The sequence below is a fragment of the Panthera leo genome, chromosome C1, assembly GCF_018350215.1.
Source record: "Panthera leo isolate Ple1 chromosome C1, P.leo_Ple1_pat1.1, whole genome shotgun sequence".
Lineage (NCBI taxonomy): Eukaryota > Metazoa > Chordata > Mammalia > Carnivora > Felidae > Panthera > Panthera leo.
This window is the reverse complement of record NC_056686.1, coordinates 38,634,995-38,655,683: the sequence shown is the minus strand read 5'-3', so window position 1 is coordinate 38,655,683 and position 20,689 is coordinate 38,634,995. Positions and strand designations below refer to the sequence as shown.

The following is a 20,689-nucleotide window of genomic DNA, read 5'->3' as shown; positions in this document are numbered from 1 at the left end:
TATATACTTTTTAAGTCCTAATTTAAGTCAAGTATACAAGTGTTTAGCAGGACGAGCCCTGAGACTGAGGACAGAGATCCATGCATATTATCAGAGGCTTCTCTGGAATACCTAGATTGGCATTTTTTATATCAATTTGATATCAGTCCCTGAGTTTGACTATGCTGCTAACTCCAGTAGCATAAGTCATCTAAACGAACAAGAATTTACCTGCCTCCAAGTCAACTCAATTAAATTCAATTTAGTTTAGGAGCAGAGCAGGCAAATATGAGGAGATTAGAAGAATTTAAAATATGGAGCCTGGCAGCTTCTACAATAGTCCTTATGTGGACTTGTGAGGAAAAGCTAGAATCTCAGCAACCTGCTAGAGGGAACTAATCACCCTGTAGACAGAAAAGCCCGAGGACAGAAGACAGGACCGCGTAAAAGAAGCTAGAGAGAGGCAGCACTGTTCTTATCAGCATGGTGACTACAAAATAATGTAGCTCCCTTCCATTCTGTTCCTTCCCCTTTGTTCTTTCTTCCCCTTTGAAGTAAAACATCATGGAGTTGCAGCTGGCAACATGACCAAACAAATGTATGAAAAATAATTACATCTTTTTGGCTGGGTTTTAAATTGAGTAATTGTTGGAAGTTAGTAATCTCAATTATCATTCCCTTACCCACCTCTCAGGAGAGTTCTATGGACCCCCATCTGCACCAAACCTTGTCCTGATCAGACACTCTAAATTAAACAAGCTTAGTAGTTTTGGCTCCCTTCCAGCAGGCCACTTCACAAGCACCACTCTCTTGGCATAGTTTTTGCTATTCCCTTCAAAAAGAGTCTCCAATTAATTGGAGGCAGATATATCCTCCCAGCATCTGGTGAGGGACTTTCCAACTGACCTGACTGCTGCAGGTGGCTCATCCATTCCAAGCCTCAGCCCTGGGTGAATGAGGGCCTGGAGAGGAGGTGCTGGGAATTATGACCCTTGCTTCTCCACTGCTAGAACAAGGAGACACATATCTGATTTATTCATGCTGCAAAGATTGACCCAGACTACTCTACACCTGCCCCAAATACAGGTTTCCTAGTTCAATGATTGTATCACCATCACTTCAGGTGCCCATGCCAAAAACTGTCCTGTTTAACTCCTTTTTATTCTACTCCTTGCATACTATCTGTCACCAAGTATGATCAAAGCTATAACTCAGTATTTTTAGAATCTATCTCTTTCTTATCTCTGCTGCCAGTGCCTTAGTTCAAACTATCAGCATCTCTCAGGGAATTACAACAACTTCTTAAGCCAAGGGGTACAAGATGTGAGGTAAACAGGCTTCCAGGCTCTCTCTCTACTCTGCTCACCTAGCTATGTCAGTGTTACAGTGGCTTCCAGAAAGTCCCAGCCTTCCTCCTAACTTTATGCTCCCCTCACTGGTCCTGTGGTCCCTACCTGACCAAAAGACAGTAGACTCTTCACTGAACGCTACTTAGCTAGCTTGGCGTATGTCATCCTTTGTGCTAATAGATTGCTATTTCTAGGCCATTCTTTCCCTTCTCTTTTATAAAAAGACATGTTTTAAGCCTATAGAACCCACTGCCATTCTTTATTGCTGTCATCTGCTGACTTCTTGGACAGTGCCCTCAGTCATGGAGAGCTTTGGTCCATACTTGTCTTTTCCACTACCCTGCTACCACCATATTGAATAATTTCAGTATCCATGAAAATGACCCACTGAACACCCCGGCCTCTCAGCAGTTTAAGATAAAATAACAAATTCTTAACTTAATCTGTAAGATCCTGCATAATCTAGCCTCTGCCTACTTTTTCAGCCTGTCTCATTTCCCTGTCATTTTGCTCTCTGCTATACCCACATTGGCCTCCCTATAGTTCTTTCTGTCAGCCATGGATTTTTTCCACTAACTTGTATACACACTGGCCCATCTACCTGGAATGTTCTTTCTCAATGGCCCTTTGCCTTGCTACTTCCTATTCTGCTTTCAGGATCCAATTTGAACACCACTCCTTCCTGGAATGCTTCCCTAATATACTGTTCCCCAGACTAGTTTGAGATCCTCTGCTACATGAGTCTATAATATACTGTTTCCTCTTTAAAACACTTGTCACTCTTTTGATTACTCATTCTTCATCTAGTTTCCTCTGTTCATATGTTTAGGGAATATTTTTGTATTTAGGGTATGTATAGGACTGGAGGCAGGTAGAGAAGCATGCTATTACAGCGAAAATTCTTTCTTGGTATCTTTTGGTGTGGTCATACTTTGTCACTTCCTCTGAAGCCACATTTTCACTTTGTTAAATCAGAAGGTATATAACATTAGGATATAAGATCATTTATTTTATGTGACTCATAGAATTTCAAAGCCAAGAAGAACCTTAGGTTCTTCTAGTTCTGGGGTTTAAACCCATGTTACCTGTATCCCTAATTAGGGATCTAGGCTCTCAGCAGTACTTGAGATGCTACTGAGGAGCAAGGAGAAAGAGGGACTTCTATGAAATCAGGGCTCAGGCCTCTCTTATCCTCCCTGCCACATACACCATGCATGCTGGGCCCTCTTCACTGGCCTTCCTCATAGACTTAGTTTGAAAAAAGGATTCAGCTGTTAACAGTGTTTGCAAACTTTTTCTTTCTTTTTTCTCCTCTCTCTCTTTCTGCAGCTGGAAATACTGGGGCCCAGAGAGGGGAGGTTACTTTCCTGAGTCACCCAGTGATTTAGTTGAACAGCACTAGCTGGAAGCCCAGTTTCTGACACCTAGATTGTCCACTGAAGTTCACTGCCTCTCATTCCCAGATCTGTCTGCAAAGGTTGCTTTTTTGTCTAGTCTTTCTGCAAATATTAACTAAGTACTTACAAGGCAGTGAGAATAAAATTAGGTGCCTAAGTCAATAGGGTGAGCTACGTAGTTTAGAACCCTGACCCTGCCACTCATTAACTGTGTAACCTTAGGTCAATTACTTAATCTCTCTTTTCTCACAGATGAGTGCCCCCTCTTCTATATATATATCCAGAGAAACCTCCTATTCGGTTGTAATTTAAGTATGAAGATCATCAGGCCTAGAGCCATATTAGGATTTTTATTTTGGCTCTGCCACTTATATTTTTGACATTTCAAATAACCTCTTTAAGCCTCATCTAAAAACTAGGCACTGTGATTTAGCTTTAGGTTATTGTAATGACAAGATGCTTCTAGTAGATATTAGATAACAGATGTGAAAATACCTTCTGAATTGTTTGTAAATATTTGGATAGAATGCATTTGCAGTACTGATTTCCCTTAACAGACCCTAAGCTCCCTAAAGTATACAATTTGTCACTTAAAAAAAATGAGAATAGGGGTTCCTGGGTGGCTCAGCTGGTTAAGCATCTGACTCTTGATTTCAGCTCAGGTCATGATCTCTCAGTTTGTGAGTTCAAGCCCCATGTCAGGCTCTGTGCTGACCATGCAGAGCCTGCTTGGGATTCTCTCTCTCTCCTTCTCTCTCTGCCCCTCCCCTGCTATCTCTCTCTTTCTCCCTCTCTCTCTCAAAATAAATAAACTTAATTTAAAAAAAAATGAGAACAACTAACATTTAGAGTACTTACTCCGTGCCACGTACTATTCTATCTACTTCATTATCATTTAATCACCTTTAACAATCTTAGGAAGCAGATACTACTATTATCCCAATTTTGCAGATGAGGAAACTGAGGAATATAGAGGTTAAGTAACTTTTTCAATAGTATACTACTCATAAGTGGTAATATCTGTTTAGAAGAAACCAAGGTATAGGTTATTGGTGGGGTGTAGGAAAGGAACTACAGGAACATGGAAAAGGCTCCTAAGCCATGTTGGTGAATCAGAAAGAACTGTATAGGTGAGTAATACTTGAGCTCCTTTCACCCATTGAGACCCCCCAAGATAGGACTTAATAGTCCTCAAATATTACTTCACATATACAAAAAGGAAAAAGGGGTGGAAGGAGGAATAAAACTCATCTATCAACTAGTTCTAACATTATCTCATGGCCATTCCTAAAAAGGAGAAGTATCACAAAGATAGTGGTTGGAAAGGGAGAAAGGCAGGCATGGGAGCTGACTTTTTCAAGGTTCTTGGGAAAAGAAAATAGAATCACTTGCAAATCATTATTATCCATTTTCTAACAAAATGTCCTGCTACAGGAAGACTTGATAAATGAACTGGATGTTTTCCTAGAATCCTATTATTAGCATTCAAGGAGACTGTTTCAGTGTTAAAAAACAAAACAAAACAAAACAAAACAAAACAAAACAAAACAAAACAAAAAACCATATCACTGGCTAGAACTTTTGACATTGTATATATTTGGCTTAAACAAGGTCTCAAAAGTAGAATTTTAAAGCAATTTACAATATGATTTTAGCCGCAGAACTGACTTAGACTGTGCAATCTTACCTTCAAGTTCACTTGGTGTCATTTTTAGTGACTGTGCTAACCAGCAATGGCTTGGGAATAATATGATGGGACATGTTCACAAGCCACTGGAGGGACAAAGCACAGGGCCTGGAAAGGAGAGGGTTATTTATAAGTCACCCCACACCATGGCAGTTGGAACTGGAAAATACAGGGGGGATTTGACTGGTGGCCCCTGGCTAGAACCTATGCTGCTTTCCAGAGTAAGCTGTTGAACTTCCCAGAGAATCTTTTAGCCAGCAACATTGCTAAGGTTGCAGCAAACTCTCAGGGCTCTGCTAGTCTCTGTGGAATTGTTACCAGACATGAGGGAGGGAGGGACAAAGTAGGTCAGGTGCTCCCTGTGTTTCACCATTCTCCCAGAGAGGCTGCTGCCGCCATTTCTTTTCCTCTAATACTGCTGACCTCTGGTTGCTCCTTTTCTTGCTTCCTTATTCTGTTTTTCATTGGGAAAAAAAATTTCTTTAAATGTGGATTTATCTTTAAAATCTAACACTAAATTTCTTAGAAGAAAACATAGGAATGGGGCACCTGGGTGGTTCAGTCAGTTAAGCATCCAACTCTTGATTTCAGCTCAGTTAACAATCTCACAGTTGTGAGATTGAGCCCCGCATTGGGCTCCATGCTGGGCACGGAGCCTGCTTAAGATTCTCTCTCTCCCTCTCCCTATGTCCCTATCCCCCATGCACACTCTCTCTCAGTCTCTCTCTCTCTAAAAGAAGAAGGAGGAGGAGGAGGAGGAGGAGAAGGAGGAGGAGGAGAGGAGAAGGAGGAGGAGGGGGGGTGGAGGAGGAGGAGGAGAAAACATAGGAGCGTATCTTTGTGATTTTGGGTTAGGCAATGGTTCCTTTGATATGACACCAAAAGCACCAGCAGCAAAAGACAAATTGGACTTTGTCAAAATTAAAAACTTTTATACTGCAAATGATACCATCAAGAAAATGGAAAGACAAGCTACAGAATGGTAGAAAATATTTTCAAATCATGTATCTGAAAATAAACTTGTATCAAGAACATAGAAAGAGTACCTACAACTCAGTAAAATGACAAAAAAAAAATCCCACAATTTAGGAATGGGCACTGGATCTAAATAAACATTTCTCCAAAGAAGATACACAAGTAGCCAATATGCACATAAAAGGATACTCAATATAAAAAAAAAAATGATACTCATTTTTTGATGATGATCATTAACCATCAGGGAAATGCAAATGAAAACCACAGCGAGGTATCACATCCCAACCTCTGGATAATAAAAGAAGGACAATAACAAGTGTTGAAGAGAGACGCCAGGGTGGGTCAGTTGGTTAAGTGTCCAACTCTTGCTTTTAGCTCAGGTCATGATCTCACAGTGAGATCAAGCCCTGCATTGGGGCTCTGTGCTGCTTGGAATTCTCTCTCCCTCTCTCTCTCTGCCCCTTCCCTACTTGCACACAAGTGCTCGCTCTCTCTCAAAATAAATAAACTTAAAAAAAAGAAAAAAATAGCAAGTGTTGGGGAGGATATCGAGAAATTGAAACCCTTATACATTGCTGGTGGGAATATAAAATGGCGTAGCTGCTCTGGAAAACATTTGGCAGTTCCTCAAAACGTTAAGCATAGATACCCTAAGGCCCAGCATTTCCACTCCCAGGTAAACATTCAAGTTCACACAAATTCCATAAAAAGTAAAGTACTGATGCCTGCTATGACGTGGATTGTATTCTTCTTGTGGCTGTACAGTTGCTGGATTCATAGTAAGTTCTTAAGAAATTTTTGTTGAATACGTATATTAGCTCATATATCTCTTAAAAGGAAAAACTGGAAAGTGTTCAGATTCCTTGTTTGCCTTCCTAAGGAGATATCTTTCCAAAAAGGGAGCATAAAAATCCCATCATGTTTTTTCTCTACTGGATTAATTTACTAAATGTTGTACTCCTTTTTCCTAAATTATTTAACTTCATCCTCCAGTATCATTTGATTTCTCTGGCTTATTTACCATAGTTTGGCATTAAAAGACAATTATTTCCTGAGAAGAGAATAGAGGTATTCTTTCTCCAAATTGTATTTCATAGGAAAGGCAGCTTCCAGGATATTACCTACATTAATGTGGCTAATAATAAGATATTAATATGCACTGCAGCTACTTGAATCAGCCTCCTCTTTTCCATTCAATAATATTCATACATATTTAAAAGTTTCCTAACTTTGTCTAACTAGGTCAGCAGAATATTACCCAGTCTTGATATTGTTTGTCCAAGCTGCCATTTTATAGGAGTTGGGGGGCGGGGGGCAGGGGAGAGACAGATAGCTGGGAGTTTCCATCTCTTTCTCCTGTTCATGATGCCTGTACTATAAGCAGCTAAAGTCATGAAAGTTTAGACCTAAAAAGACCTTGAAAGATTTGTCTTCTAACACCTGCCTTGTCCAGCTAAGGAAGCTGAGGTCTAGGAAGTGAAGAAATCCGTAGTCTCTAGGAGTATGACATAGGTTTCCTGATTGGGAATTTCATGTTCTTTGTGTTTCATCAAAGAGGAACCCTTTCAGTCATGTTATTTACCATTTTCTCCCCATACACCATGTGTCATGCTCTGTTTTTATCTCATGTAATCATTTCATCTTCAGGACTAACAATAGGTTGCTGTTATTATTACCTTACCTATGAAAAAACCAGGGCTCAGGTTAACTTACTCGCCTGAGCTCACATAGCTAGTAAGTGGTAGCACCAGGATTTGTACCCAGGTCTGTCTGACTTAAAAATGTATGCTCTTATTCTGCATAGATCCTTCTGCTGAACACTCTTACTGTGAGGACCTAATAGGATCATGGAAGTGCTCACATGGCAGTGAAGAGGGCTTTATTCTCAAGTCTCTGAGGTTATTTCTCAGGACAAAGTTTCCCCTTAGGACTCTATTTTGCCTCTTTCATGGCTTGCCTCATGGCCCAGCCAGCCTCCATCTCCTCCGTGATTATGTTCCTACCCTGTTCTCCTGTGCTTCCTGCCTTTAGCCTACTTGGGGATGCTGATTCAGTCCTTCAAGCTTCTCCACATCTTTGCCCCACAAAAAAAAGCCATATGTCCTTTTCTATTTCAAGGTTTTCTATTACACCTGTAGGCACAGAGTTGGGGAAGAAGGTAGCAGATGAAGGTACAAGCAAAGATGAAACAGCTCTCCAGATTTCTTTGGTGGTTTTTCTTTGGTGTTAGTTTTTGCTTTAGGCTCTTCTTCCTCCACACTTATCTCTGAGTGGGTGAAGCTCATCTGGCTGCCCTTCCTTCAGGGCCATCCTTCCTCAGGTCTAGGAAGGCCTCCTCCTCCAGGAAACTTCCTCTGCAGTCTGTGAGCTTAAATGTGTTCAAGAAGAATGACAGATGTGTTTCCATCTCTGAGATCTTCCTCAATACTGGGGCCTCCCATATAATTGGGACTCTGCCCTGTCTAGCCTTGCTCTACCCAGGAACAATCCTTTCTGGATATTTCCCCTCAGAACTCTTGAGGTCCAGCCTGCACAGATGATCACATGTCAAGTGTGCCACAGAGATGTCCTGGGTTGGAGAGTGTAGCTAAGGTTCCATGAAGTCACTTATAGGCTTGATGGTGGGTAATTTTGTGTAAATGTATCTATATTTGCTTTGAAGTCCAGAAGTGCTATGCCTATGTGAGGACATTATTATCAATGGTATTAATGATGGTGATGGTGATAACAATAGTCACAGTAGTAACAATAAGTATGCTATTCTCTCAAATGGAAAAGAAAATGTAGAGGTTTTGGAGTCAGATCAGTGTGTGTATTTCAGCTTCACCACTAATTCATTATCAAATTAAGCAAATTATTTCACATTACTCTGCCCATTTCTTCATCTGAACATTGGGAATAATAACCCTTAGTTGTCAAGGTATTTGTCAGGAGTAGTGTAAACCAAAGCTAACATTTATTGAGCACTTTAATGTGCAGTGCAGTGCAACCTAAGGTCTTGGTATGTAAATACCTTGTATAACCCTCACAATACCCTTTGAGACCTGTTACTCTGTCCATTTTACAGATCAGGAAACTGAAGTACAGAGAGATTAATTAACTTGCTTAAAATCACACAACTAGTAAGTGGTAAAGTAGGGACTTGGCATCTAAACCTAAGCAATTTGTCTCAAAAGCCTGTTATTTAAAGATGAGGTTTATAAAGCAGTTTCCATATTGCCTGGCACGGATTCGTTTCTCAATTGGTAACTGTAATTTAACGGCATATTGCATTTCTAAAGAAGTACACAAATGCAAAGTGTTTGTTTTTATTATCTTTAAGACCTTGTCTCTTTCTCAACACTTAGTAAGGAATGCCTAAAAAGCTATGTCTACAGGAGAAGGGAGTGAGATTTGGTGTGTACCTGGTTACTTTGATCAAGGTAGACAACCATATTTGACAATGCTGGCTCTAGTTGGTTCATTTTTAGGAGGCCTAAATTATTCACTTGGAATGTCTACACTGATTACATTGACCAGAGAGAAAAATGTCAGCACAGCTTCCCACTTGTGCTGACTGTGGGTCAGGCTGGTCTCACAGGACAAGTAGCTTTTCTTGCAGTGGGACTTCCTCACACAAATGTAGCAGGGTAGTGGGGGTAAGAAGGAGGACATGTTATTGTCTCCAAGGTATGTGCTATTCTGAAACACCTAGAAGTCACTTCAGGACAGAATTTGCCCTCATGTGGCATATAAACTATTCTTTCATCCAAGAGCAGAGATTTTCTACAATATCCAGGGAGTGGCTATCCAGAATCTATAGGCACCCCTTAAGGCAAGGGGAGTTCACTACCTCCAATAGCAGCCTGTTCCAACCTGGGACAGCTCATATTTTTTTATTCTCCTGCCATGGAGCCAGTGAAGCAGTCATTGGAAGTTTTGAAGGAACACAGTGAAGAGGCCTAGGAGACACATGGAGAGACTAGAATGGAAGGAAGAGTCTAGGGCTTTGTTTTGTTTTCTTTATGGTTGTGGTGGGATTGTCAATGTAGGATTTTAAGCAAGAAAGTGACAGGTCAGACTTACGTAATGTTAAGTGCACTTGGGCTGCTGTGTGGAGTATGGATTAGAAGGCAGAGAGCATTATTAGGGAGTTTTATAACAAGTAAGACAAAAGTAAAAAAGATGAAGAGAAGCTGATATATCCCAGAACTATCTAGGAGTTAAAATCACAGAACCTGTGACTAAATTGAACTTTATAGGTGAGGGAGAGAGAGGAAGCAAGCACTACACCTAGGTTTCTGGCTTCTTTGAGCTGGTGAATTGTAGAGCCACGGCAATGGGGAAGAAGGGGATCCTGAGGAATGTATTAAGTTCAGCCAGGAAACTCAGTAGCCAGGTGTTTGGCAAACTCGTGGGTATTTCTAAAGGGGTTCAGTCATGTCAGGAAGAACTTCTAAGCAAGTAGCTGGTATCTGAAGTTAAGTGGATGATGACCCATTGCTTCTCCTCTCCTCAGTCCATCACCACTATCTTGATCCTAGAAGCATGCTCCAGTCTCCTGGAGAAGACAGGATAAGAGTCTGAGGTGGGGCTTGCCAGGTTTAGGTGGAAACTGACCTTGCATTCCAAGAAAGGCATGTGGCCAGCTCTGACTCCATTGGTGTGTAGGGATCTGGGGCACACCTCAGGTGTGTGTTCTAGCCTATAGCAGCAAGATCCCACATGGAGGAAAAGTTAAAGCTGTTTCTGTATCCCCTGCCTTGTCAGGGCTGGTCCAGAAACTGAGCACAGCTAATCTTCCAGGTGGAGAGTGCAGTCATTGCCTGCAGAATCAGAGTTGCAGCTGAGTCAGGCAGGAGCTAATAGATTTGCTTCTTCCTACTGTCCTACCTGGTAACTTCATCCTAGGTTTTCTACTTACCTGGTTTGCTCCTCAGCTTGCCATGTGGGAAAAAACAAGGTACATGATATTGGTGGAGGAGAGTGAAAGAATGAGTAAAGCTTCCTCTACATTGTCTTCTCAGAATCCTCAGTTCCTAAATCCTTACTTTTGGGAGACCCTTAAACATCTGTGGCCTGTGGTGACTAAAAACATTATTTGCGGTTTCCCCAGGACAATTTCTGTTTGCTGTCCCACTTCTTCTCTAGAAGTTGCTGTGTATCTATCTGGTCTGTCCATTTGTTCTTTAAATTTACTCACTCCATATGATATTAAGCACCTATCATGCCAGTCACTATACTCAGAGGTAGTAGTTGTGAGCAAAATAGATATGGTCTCCGCCCTCCGGGAGTCTAAAGTTTAGTTGTATGGTAGATGGCCAGAGTGGATGACTGGATGCAGGAGAGATCCATTAAGGTTTTTCTGGAGGCAGATAAAGGTAGGTTAAAGATGGGTTGGGACTTCACAATCCCATGAAAGACTGATGTAAGCCAGGGGCTCTAAGTGATTTTCCTGCATTATTCCACTTAAACTCCCAATGCTCCATGAGGTAATGTTATCCTGTGTTAAAAATAGGAAACTGAGGTTCCGAGAAGTACTAATTTCTAATACTACATAGCTGCTGACCACTGATATAACTCAGGCTTGTCCAAGGCCAAGTGATGTTCCCACTGTGTCATACCACTCTTCTAAAATTCATCCAAGAAACTCAAAGTTATAAGCTCTGGGCTGACTGGATATACTATGACCCTAAACGGAGGTTTTGCAGCCTGAGGTTCAAGGGTGGGTTTAAAGGGATGCTTGAGGGGCGCCTGGGTGGCTCAGTCGGTAGAGCGTCCGACTTCAGCTCAGGTCACGATCTCGCAGTCCGTGAGTTTGAGCCCCGCGTCGGGCTCTGGGCTGATGGCTCAGAGCCTGAAGCCTGCTTCCGATTCTGTGTCTCCCTCTCTCTCTGCCCCTCCCCCGTTCATGCTCTGTCTCTCTCTGTCTCAAAAATAAATAAACGTTAAAAAAAATTAAAAAAAAATAAAGAGATGCTTGAATTCTGCCAACGCTAGATGCTAAATGTGATATTTTCATGTACATGTGTGCATTTTTCTGGAAGAGGGTTTGTAATTTCCACCAGATTTCCAAAGGTGGCTATGACCTGGTACAGATCAAGAACCACAACTTTACACTCCGTTCTAGGCTTCTTTCTCTTTCTCTTACGTCCACCTGCATGTGGCTATTTGTTGTTGAATAGCCAGTGTCATATATCGGAAAGACCTTGGAACTGTCACGTGGGAGTTCTTGACACCAGCCCCAGATATGCCACTAACTTGCAGTATGGCCTTCTGCTAGTGTCTTCTTTGCACTGAGCCTCACCTGCCAGGACTCTGTGAGCCACAGAGGACAGTGTGGGTTTGAGGACAGTGTTTCCCAGCTGGACTGCAAAGCACGCTGCAGGCATCAGGCACTTGGCAGAAGCCAAGTGGCAGTGTGCAGAGTGACCGGCGCTGAGACTGGTGGTAGCAGCTGGGGAGGCAGATCCCTGCTGTCAGGGCTTACTGAGGGTCCTGCTTGCCCAATCCCTATAAAACATGAATAATTCTATCAGATCCCAAATCCTTAGGTGGGCAGCCTTCGAGGTCACCTCCTCCAACCTTTCAGCCAATAGGAGTCAGAAGATAGGCCCCTTGGTGCTGAGTCCATCACCTGTGTCTTTAATGTGAATATGGCCCCCACTGGAATGTGCTTTCTCCCTCTTGCAATGTCAAAATGCCTGAGCTCTCAAGTGACTGAATCAGTACTAAATATTTAATGCACGAAGTCAGCCTTCCCAGGGCCTTTGATCTGAAACTTCTTAAAAACATCTTAAAAGCCCTTCAGAAACTGGTTAGTATTTCATTACAGTCACTTAAAATAGATTTATTTTATCAAAACATCCTGTCAGAAACCCTGAAGACAGGATGACTAACCCCCAGCGATTCTGACAGGACTGCCTGCCTCCCCACGTTAGGCACCCAGAGTCTCTGGACAACCCCGCCCTCATGCTGAGGGGTGCAGCTGTCACCAGCATCCCCTGATGGCTCCAGAACTGTGAGCAGAGGAGGTGGCAAGGCTTGTCAGAAGCCTTGGGAGGCTACATCAATAACATCCCCGTGAAGAGAATGAACATTTATTGAGAGCCTGCCACAAGCCAGGCCCTTACCTGGGGTTTTCGCTTGTTGAATCTATGCAATCTTCACAACAGTCCTGTGAGGTCTTTCTATTCTACCAATTAGGAAACGGAGGTTCAGAGGCATATGTGACTTGCTCAAGGTCATAGAGTAAAGTCAAGATAGCAAGCCAGGTCTAGCTCAAAAGCCTATGCTTTGTTTTGTTTTGTTTTTCCACTGAGATTGGACCTTTCACTGTGAACTCTCAGTTGTTTCTTTCTTTATAAAGAAAAGATAAATGAAAATAGCATCTGATAAAATTATATAACTACTACATGGTAACACAGAAAACGATAAGGAAAAAATTAAAAATCACCTGAAATCCTACCATCTGATAACTATTCATAATGATCTCTTGAATGTTGATTGTATTTATTAATTGCTGTTTTGCCAGAGTCTGATAGTTTCTTTATTAGCTACTCAATTTAACTTTCTTAATCCACTGCCATTACCTCAGCTTTAGATAGGGGAAAGATTGGGGACTGGGGGATCTGTGCTGCAATCCTTTCTTTCACTGCCAACCTGAAGGGATGAATGAAATCAATTCCCATAAAATGCCCAAATAGTGAAGGGCTAAAGCAGGCGACAGAGTGGGGCTAAAGGTTCTGTCCTTCCCTAGCCAATGGCTAATTGGATGACCTGAGGAAAGCACTTTGATGAAAGAAATATTTCCTGCCCTCCTAGTTCTCACACTCCTGTTAAGATCAATGACATAATGAGGGGGAAGTTTTTTGTAAACTGGAGAGTACTGTGCTGTGGAAGGGAAATAGAAGAAACAGAACGACTGTCTCCACACCGCTGGGTACAGTGACCATGCCTATCTCACTGTTTGTCTGTCAACTCTACGTAATTATTAATACTATTCGTCTTCACTCTCAAAAGTGCCCTGACTTGAGGGATAAATTTGGGGGCTACCTGAAGCATTGGTCATTATGATTAAGTAGCTCCAAGAAAGGACGACAGAGCAATCAGGGAGGCTCCCTGTAAGATGGGGCTGCATGTCGCCTGGCAGGGCAGCTAGAGCTTGAGAAGGCATTGAGGAACAGGCATTTTGTTAATGACTAGCATGCAGAAATAAAAAATGTGATGAGGCTGGCCCGACCTATGGGGGGCACACAGGATAGGTTGCTGGAAGAGAAGGTGTACCGTGGTCACTCTGTGAGAACCTGGCCCACCTTCCATATTCGGCGTAGGGCAGGTTTGGAGATAACACTTGAAGGCATCTAGCACTGAGAGAAAATGTGAAGCTTTGTTCCAAGCTGGCAAATATCCCTCATGGATTATTTTCACATTGTAACATTTGTCTCTGCTTCCACTCTCACCTCTCTCCAATCTATTTCCACAAGCCTTAGAGGGATCTTCTAGACCCAAATCTGATCTTCAGTTTTCCATTCAATTCTTAATTCCGCATTTATAGTGGTGGATAAAAACTAAATGCCTTTACAGATTATGCAAAGTCCTTCATGACTGTGCCCCTGCCAGTGCACTCAGCTTCAATTTCCTTAATTCTTGACCTCTGACTTCATGATCCAGATATAATAATGGCTTACCTTTTTTGGATATTTATAATGTCTCAGGCACTGTTCCAATTATTTTATATATACTAACTCTTTTACTGCTAACCCTCTGTGAGGTCGGTACTATTACTAGCCCCAACAGTTTATAAAAAGGGAAACCGAGGCACAAGAGATTGAAGCTATTTAAGTGTCAAAGCTAGGATTGGAAGCCAAAGAAGTTTTGGTTCCAAAGCCTATACTCTTACCCATCACATTATATACACTAACTCTTGATCCAAAGCATTTATCTTGTACTTCACCCTTTTCCTTTTGCTTGCAATGCTCTCTCCACCAGTCTGCTCAGAAAACTGCTAATCTAGAGTTCAGGAAGCCATTTAAGTCAGTCCCCCAGAAAGAGAGCATCCTTAGTTGGTGGGATTCCCTCCCCCTCCATTTTTAAAATGCTTATTTAGCTCAATTCAGCCCTAGCTGGGCACAGGAGGAGGGGAGGAAAGATGGGGTGGCACAGAGTAAGGAAGACTACTTCCTCCAGCTATCTTTTATTATATTTGAGACAAGACTTTTAACATCTTTAATATTGTCTAAATCTGTAGGCCCAACAATAAGGACAATATAGAGAAGACAAGATGAGTGTTGACAAGATAATCAGAGATGGCTTGCTGGAGAATGTAGGGTTTACATTAGATCTCAAAGGGTGACAGAATAATCAGCTTTTTGAGTTGTAAGGGACCTAGCAGCCATATTTTTCTAAATTGGGAAACTGAGGCTCAGAACAATGACTGGTCTGATTGCCCTAGCTCCCAGTCTCGTGCTCTGCACTGCCTCCCAATATAAGTAATTTGGGTATGGCTGAGTAGCTAGAAGGGGCAAGAATTTTCAAGAGGGCTTGGAGTTGGGGAGCAGCACATGGAATACAGAAGAGGTAGGGGTAGGCAAAGTATATGGAATGGGCGGTGAAGTGATGAAACTCAGGAAAGCATTTTCTGTGGTAGAAATGGAGCCTATATATAACCTTTTAAATTAAAGGGTTGCCTTGGTGTTGTGAAGCTGCCTCCCTTTCAGCTTTGTAAAATAAAGGGCTCCTCAAAGCATGTCTGTTTTGCCATTATTTTCTGGATCACCAAGATTCTCAGTGCCCTTTAGTGAAGCTTCTGCCTCTGCTGAAACAAGCTTCTCATTAGAATTCCTGGACATTGCTCAGCGTTGCTAAGTGCACTGTAATGAACCCATGATGAGTAAAGAAGAGACTGAGCTTGCTGCAGAGTCATTCTGTGGAGGTTTCTCGGACACCCCCAAGCTACCACAAGCAAGTCATATCACCACAAGCATTTCATCTTCAAATATTCATCTTTTTTGTTTTCTGTGCTGTTATAGTCATTTTCTCCAACTCAGACAAAGGGGCTCCTGGATCCTTCACTCAACAGGGTTGCACTGGAACTAGGGACAAATGCTTCAACTGAAAGAGCAGATAGAATGAATAGTGGAATTTGGGACTCATGTCAGGAATACTTTCTGCTTATGGCAACCCAGCCCTTCCTCAGTGGCACCAACACACACAGTAGTTTTGTGGGATAGTTTAGCCCTCTGGGAATAGGCCTGTTTTCTAGAGCTATGTGGTTTGGATTATCCATTATGAGTAAATTGGAATGCTCCATATTTCTCTTCCAATTTTATAAGAACTATATACTCTTATGTGAAATACCTATCACAGTGCATAGTGCATAGGACACTCTTAGCAGATGCTTATTTTCTGCCTCATAGCACAATCTTCTCATATGTGTGCCTTCTGGTCTGTATTCTCCCCCCTTTCTTTCCCTGTCTCCCCATGTCTTGACCTGGGTTCAAGTCTTGGTTCTGCTCATGCCCGTTTCCATGTCTCCCAATAATCCCATAATAGTTTGTTGAGACAACAGAGTGAAAAGCAGTGCGTATCAAAAACCTTGCCCCGAACTCTTTACAATCTTGTTTTCCTCTGTCCCAACTGGCATGCTATCTTGCATCTATCTCAAAATGCTCATTGAGCTTAAAGGAAAATGTAAACTTCATTTGTATACTGCAAGCATTTGTACAAGGGTGCCCCTCCCCTTTTCTCAGGTAAACTACTCTAAGAATTCCTACTCACACTTAAAGGTCCAGATCAAATATCCCCATCACTTGAAACCTTTGCTGACTGTTCAGGCAGAGTTAAGCCCTACTTTCTCTTTGTGTCTCTTGGTGCTTTGTGCTTGCCTGTAATCAAGCACCTTATACCCAGTGTCATCCTTGCCACACTCCCTCCCTACTAGACTGTGAACTAATTGTGGGCAAGGGCTAGATCTAATTCATCACTATACCCCCAGTATCCAGTCTGGGTCTGAGATAGGTGAGATATTTCCTATAAGAGTGTGGGATGATACATTAGGGACTATTATGATTCATGCATTGAATACTTTCTCAGGGCCAGCTTTCTGAGAGATACTTTTTATGTTATTTCATTTCATTCAGTCCACTCAGTCTGGTGCTCTCCAGTACTTCATCCCTCTCTCATATGCCCATTATACCTGTATTGCCACAAAACACCGTCAGTCAGGACTTTGTCTCTTACCATTTTCTGATTCCATTTCTTGGAACTCCATGTGCCCAACACTAGGAGCCTCCTTCCACTTGGATTTGGTTCAACTTATATTGAGAGTAGAAAATAAATCCCAGACACAGGACATAAGAGTTATGCCAAGAAAGCTACCTTTCATATGGAGGTCCCACATAAAGGTATGGGTGTCATGCTGAGTGAGAGTGGTAGATTGAATGGAGGACCAGCCCCTGAGACACTGTGGAAATGAGATGTTAGTCTCTTGAGTTGGTGCCGATTAGCACACAATTTAAATGATGGCAAAAGGGACTCATTAGACTATTCAGACACTTTGGAATTTCATCAAATGCAGTGAAAAGACAAAGTCCCAGGGGGAAGTGAGGGATATGGATGTCTGCCCACATCTGGCTCCCAGAGCTTTGTAGGTAACCAGGCGATGAATCTTGTTTGGCCTGTATTACTAATGGGACTGATGGGCAGATTTTGAACAGACAGGACTGAGGTGACTCCCAGTGATTATTCCAAGAGAATTTAATAATAGTACTAGGCACTTAATATGATCCTGGCTCTCAGGAGAAAGAGAAATGGTTAAAACATCAATTGTATCTGCTTTTTTTAAAAAAAAGCCTCCAGTCTAGTGTGGGAGGAAAGACTCACAGATGAGTAACTATGATAACAGATGAGAAGGGCCATGCTGTGGAAGAGTCATTGGCACGGTGCTGTTAGAGTTCAGGGAGAGAGAGAGAGAGAAAGCGAGTTCTACCTGAGCCAAAGAGTTGTTTGCAGATAAAACCACATAAAAAGCTCCTAGTAGAGCAAGCACTTAATGCATAGTAGGTAGTCAATAAATATGCATTCTCTTCTTTTCTTTTTCTTCTTCTCCCCATATCAAATCTTCAAATTTATTTTTAATGATTCATTGATTTATACATTCTTTGTGGTTTTTTATTCCCCTCCTTCCATGCTGTAGGACAAAATATGTGTTTTTATGATAGAGAAGTAAGCAGGAAGTGACCTTGCTTCAGTCCATGCTGGACCTGGGCCAAGGCTGAACACAAGAGGCAGGTCCTAATCCAACCAAGCCTTTGCTCACCTGGTCTGTGCACAAATTCAAAGCATCTTCCATGCACCTATGTATGCACAATACAAAAGCCTATTTTTATTTCTAAAATCCTGCTTTCTGGCTGGAGTGGGAGTTAAACTTTATATTTCCTTCAATGTTCAATACCAAATGGCTTATGGGAACCCTGGCAGAGTGGTTTCAAGTAAGCATTTTAATGTAGAATAAAGGTCAACGTGCTGGAATTTGAAACCATTAATCCCTTTGCTCTTAAGGAAGACTGTACTTTAACAGAATAAATAACAGATTAAATAATAAGAGTTCTTGAAATTCCAATGAGAAAAATTACATATTACATTGTTGAGAATTGAAACCAATGAGACCTTAATGTTCTCTCATTCAGTGTCCTATCTTAGGTTGCCAAGATTTAGAAGGTAAAGAGAAATTGTTCTTTTAATTTTCCATTGTTTTGAAGGTTGAGAGAATGTTTGAGTCTTTGAAGGTTAAGGGATCAATTATATTGGAAAATAAGCCCTTAGTTTTATGGGTAGAACAAGTGTATCACCATAGCCTGGAGAACAGAAACTCCATGTTAATTATTTCAACTTTCAGCGAGCACAGCCCCAGAAAGGACAGAGAAAACCAGCTATCAAAGTAAGCCAAAAAACTCTGCCCAATGTAATCACTCCAGGTGGTCATTCAAGACCTAGACCAGATACTACCTTCTCATAGAAGGTTCTTCTTACTTCTCAATCAGTGTTTATGGCTACTGCTGTTTACACATCTACTTTTCCTGATCGTCACTGTATCTGCCTTTCCCTTGCTCTGTTCTACATAAGATTTGAGTTCCTTGTTAATAAGAAGAAATGCCATCAATTATGCCTCAGCTGCATTCCATACTATATACTAGTGTAATCTTTACGTTAACCCTATAAGGTAGAGGTGATTATCCCATTTTATAGATGAAGCAACAGAGAATTAAAGAGGCTAGATTATTTGCCCCAGGTTTCAATGGAAGCATAGTGATAGAGCCAAACTTCCAAGCCAGGTCTGTGGTGGAGGTTCTTACACACAAAACACCAGAGGTTTGGATTTATCCTGAGGGAAATGGAGAATCATTGATGACATTTAAGTGAGGGAATGATTTGGTCAAACTTAAATTTAAGAATTTATGTCTGGCAGGAGAGACCAGTATGGGAAGATGAATGAGGAGACTGGTTACCATGATTTTGGCTAGAGATGAGGAAATTACCACAACAATGATAGTTGAGTTGTTTAAAAAAGATATTCAGGGAGTGCCTGGGTGGCTCAGTTGGTTAAGCGTCCAACTCTTGATTTCGGCTCAGGTCATGATCTCATAGTTTGTGAAGTCAAGCCCCGCATCAGACTCTGCTCTGGCAGTGAATAACTTGTGTGGGATTCATTCTCTCTCTCTCTCTCTCTCTCTCTCTCTCTCTCTCTCTCAAAATAAATAAATAAACATTTTATAAATAAATAAATAAAAGAGATATTCAGGAGTTAGAATTGACAGGGGTTGGTAACCAGTGGGCATGGAAAGGGGATTAGGCTTGGGATCAAGAACTGGTCTCTGGTTTGGGAGCCTGGATAGATTGTGCTGCCACCTACCATGATGGGAAGCACAGTTTACCTCAAAGATGGATGCTGAGAAAACTTTTCTACCAAAGAACCAAATTAAATAGATGGTTAGAATCATCCTGCCCAATCCCTGAGTATTCATGACTTTCTGTGGTTGTATTCAGATGTTCCCATTTTATAGGTGAGAACAAAAGAACAAAATAGAGGGCTTGCCTGAGTTCTTCCATGGAATCTGACCTATAAGGAGGACTAAATAACTACTTGTCAAGTGAGAATTTCAAGTTTGTAATAGCCACTTTGAGCTGCCGTGTTTGATTGTTCACATTGTAACTTCTAACACTTTGGCTGCTCTTGGGACTCTACAAGTGTGGATGGGAAAAGGGAGGAGAATATAAAGGACTAAAAACTGAAGGCCACTAAAGTTTCCCTGAAGAAAGCAGATTTGCTAGCTCCTGAAAGTGAAGCATACTACTTGAAAGAGAAAGTAAAATCCATAAAGAATACATTTAGTCCAATTTAGAATCTGAACTTATCAATCAACTGACTTGTTCTAGATGATAGAGTTGGTGTGGGACAGTGCACCCAACAGAGCACTCAACTCTGAGCTTTTGCCTCTCAGGCTTGTGTTCTTTTCACTTCACTATGCCTGCCTTCTGTTACTGCTAAATTCCCTGCATTTCACACCAGCTGAAAAACTAATTGTGCTTCCAAGCTTTGAAGTTGTTTTCTGTTCTTAGTGGTATACACAGTAAGTATTTTATGCCAAGCCAGAAATAGGCAACATTATACTAGGCACATATAACCAAAATTTTCCATAATCTCCCCCAAATATGCATTGGTTAAAAACAGCTGAAACATTTTAGAGCTAAAAGAGTCTTTAAAGCCATCTAATCCAATTCAGTTCTTTTGCAGAGGGGAGAGCTAAAGTTTCAAATAGTTTAAATGACTTACACTCTGACAGTTTGCACAAAGCCAGCACCTGAATTCAGGATTTTTTCTTATTCAAAGCGATAGAAAAAAAAATGTAGATCAAGATCAACTTCCTCATTTTGCACATTTGAAAACTGAGTCTTATTCACATATTTATTAGTTTAATAAAAAGCCATTTACTGAGTTTCTACTGTATGCTGGGGACTAGAGGTACAATAATGAATAGGAAAGACTGGATCCCTGTCTCCCTGGGAATCTCAGTCTAGCAGGGAAAATGGTATAACATACTTAATCACAATGGAGTCACATGTGTGACAACAGATTATATACAGAGGAGAGATCACCTGGTCAGGGAAGTCTCTTTGAGGAAGTGATACTTCAACATAGTATAGTGGTTAATAACTCCAGCCAGACTGCATGGGTTAAAATCCTGACACTTACTAGCTGTGCGACCTTGGGTAAGTTATGTAACTTTCCTGGGTCTTAATGTCCCAATCTGTAAAATGGGGAT

General features: G+C 41.5%; 1 protein-coding gene across 14 annotated transcripts in view; it reads left to right on the top strand.

The window, feature by feature from the left end:
* Positions 1 to 20,689, top strand: part of LOC122227036 (BEN domain-containing protein 5) — a 1,450,833-nt gene that overhangs the window by 949,952 nt on the left and 480,192 nt on the right. The gene's annotated exons all lie outside the window — the stretch shown is intronic.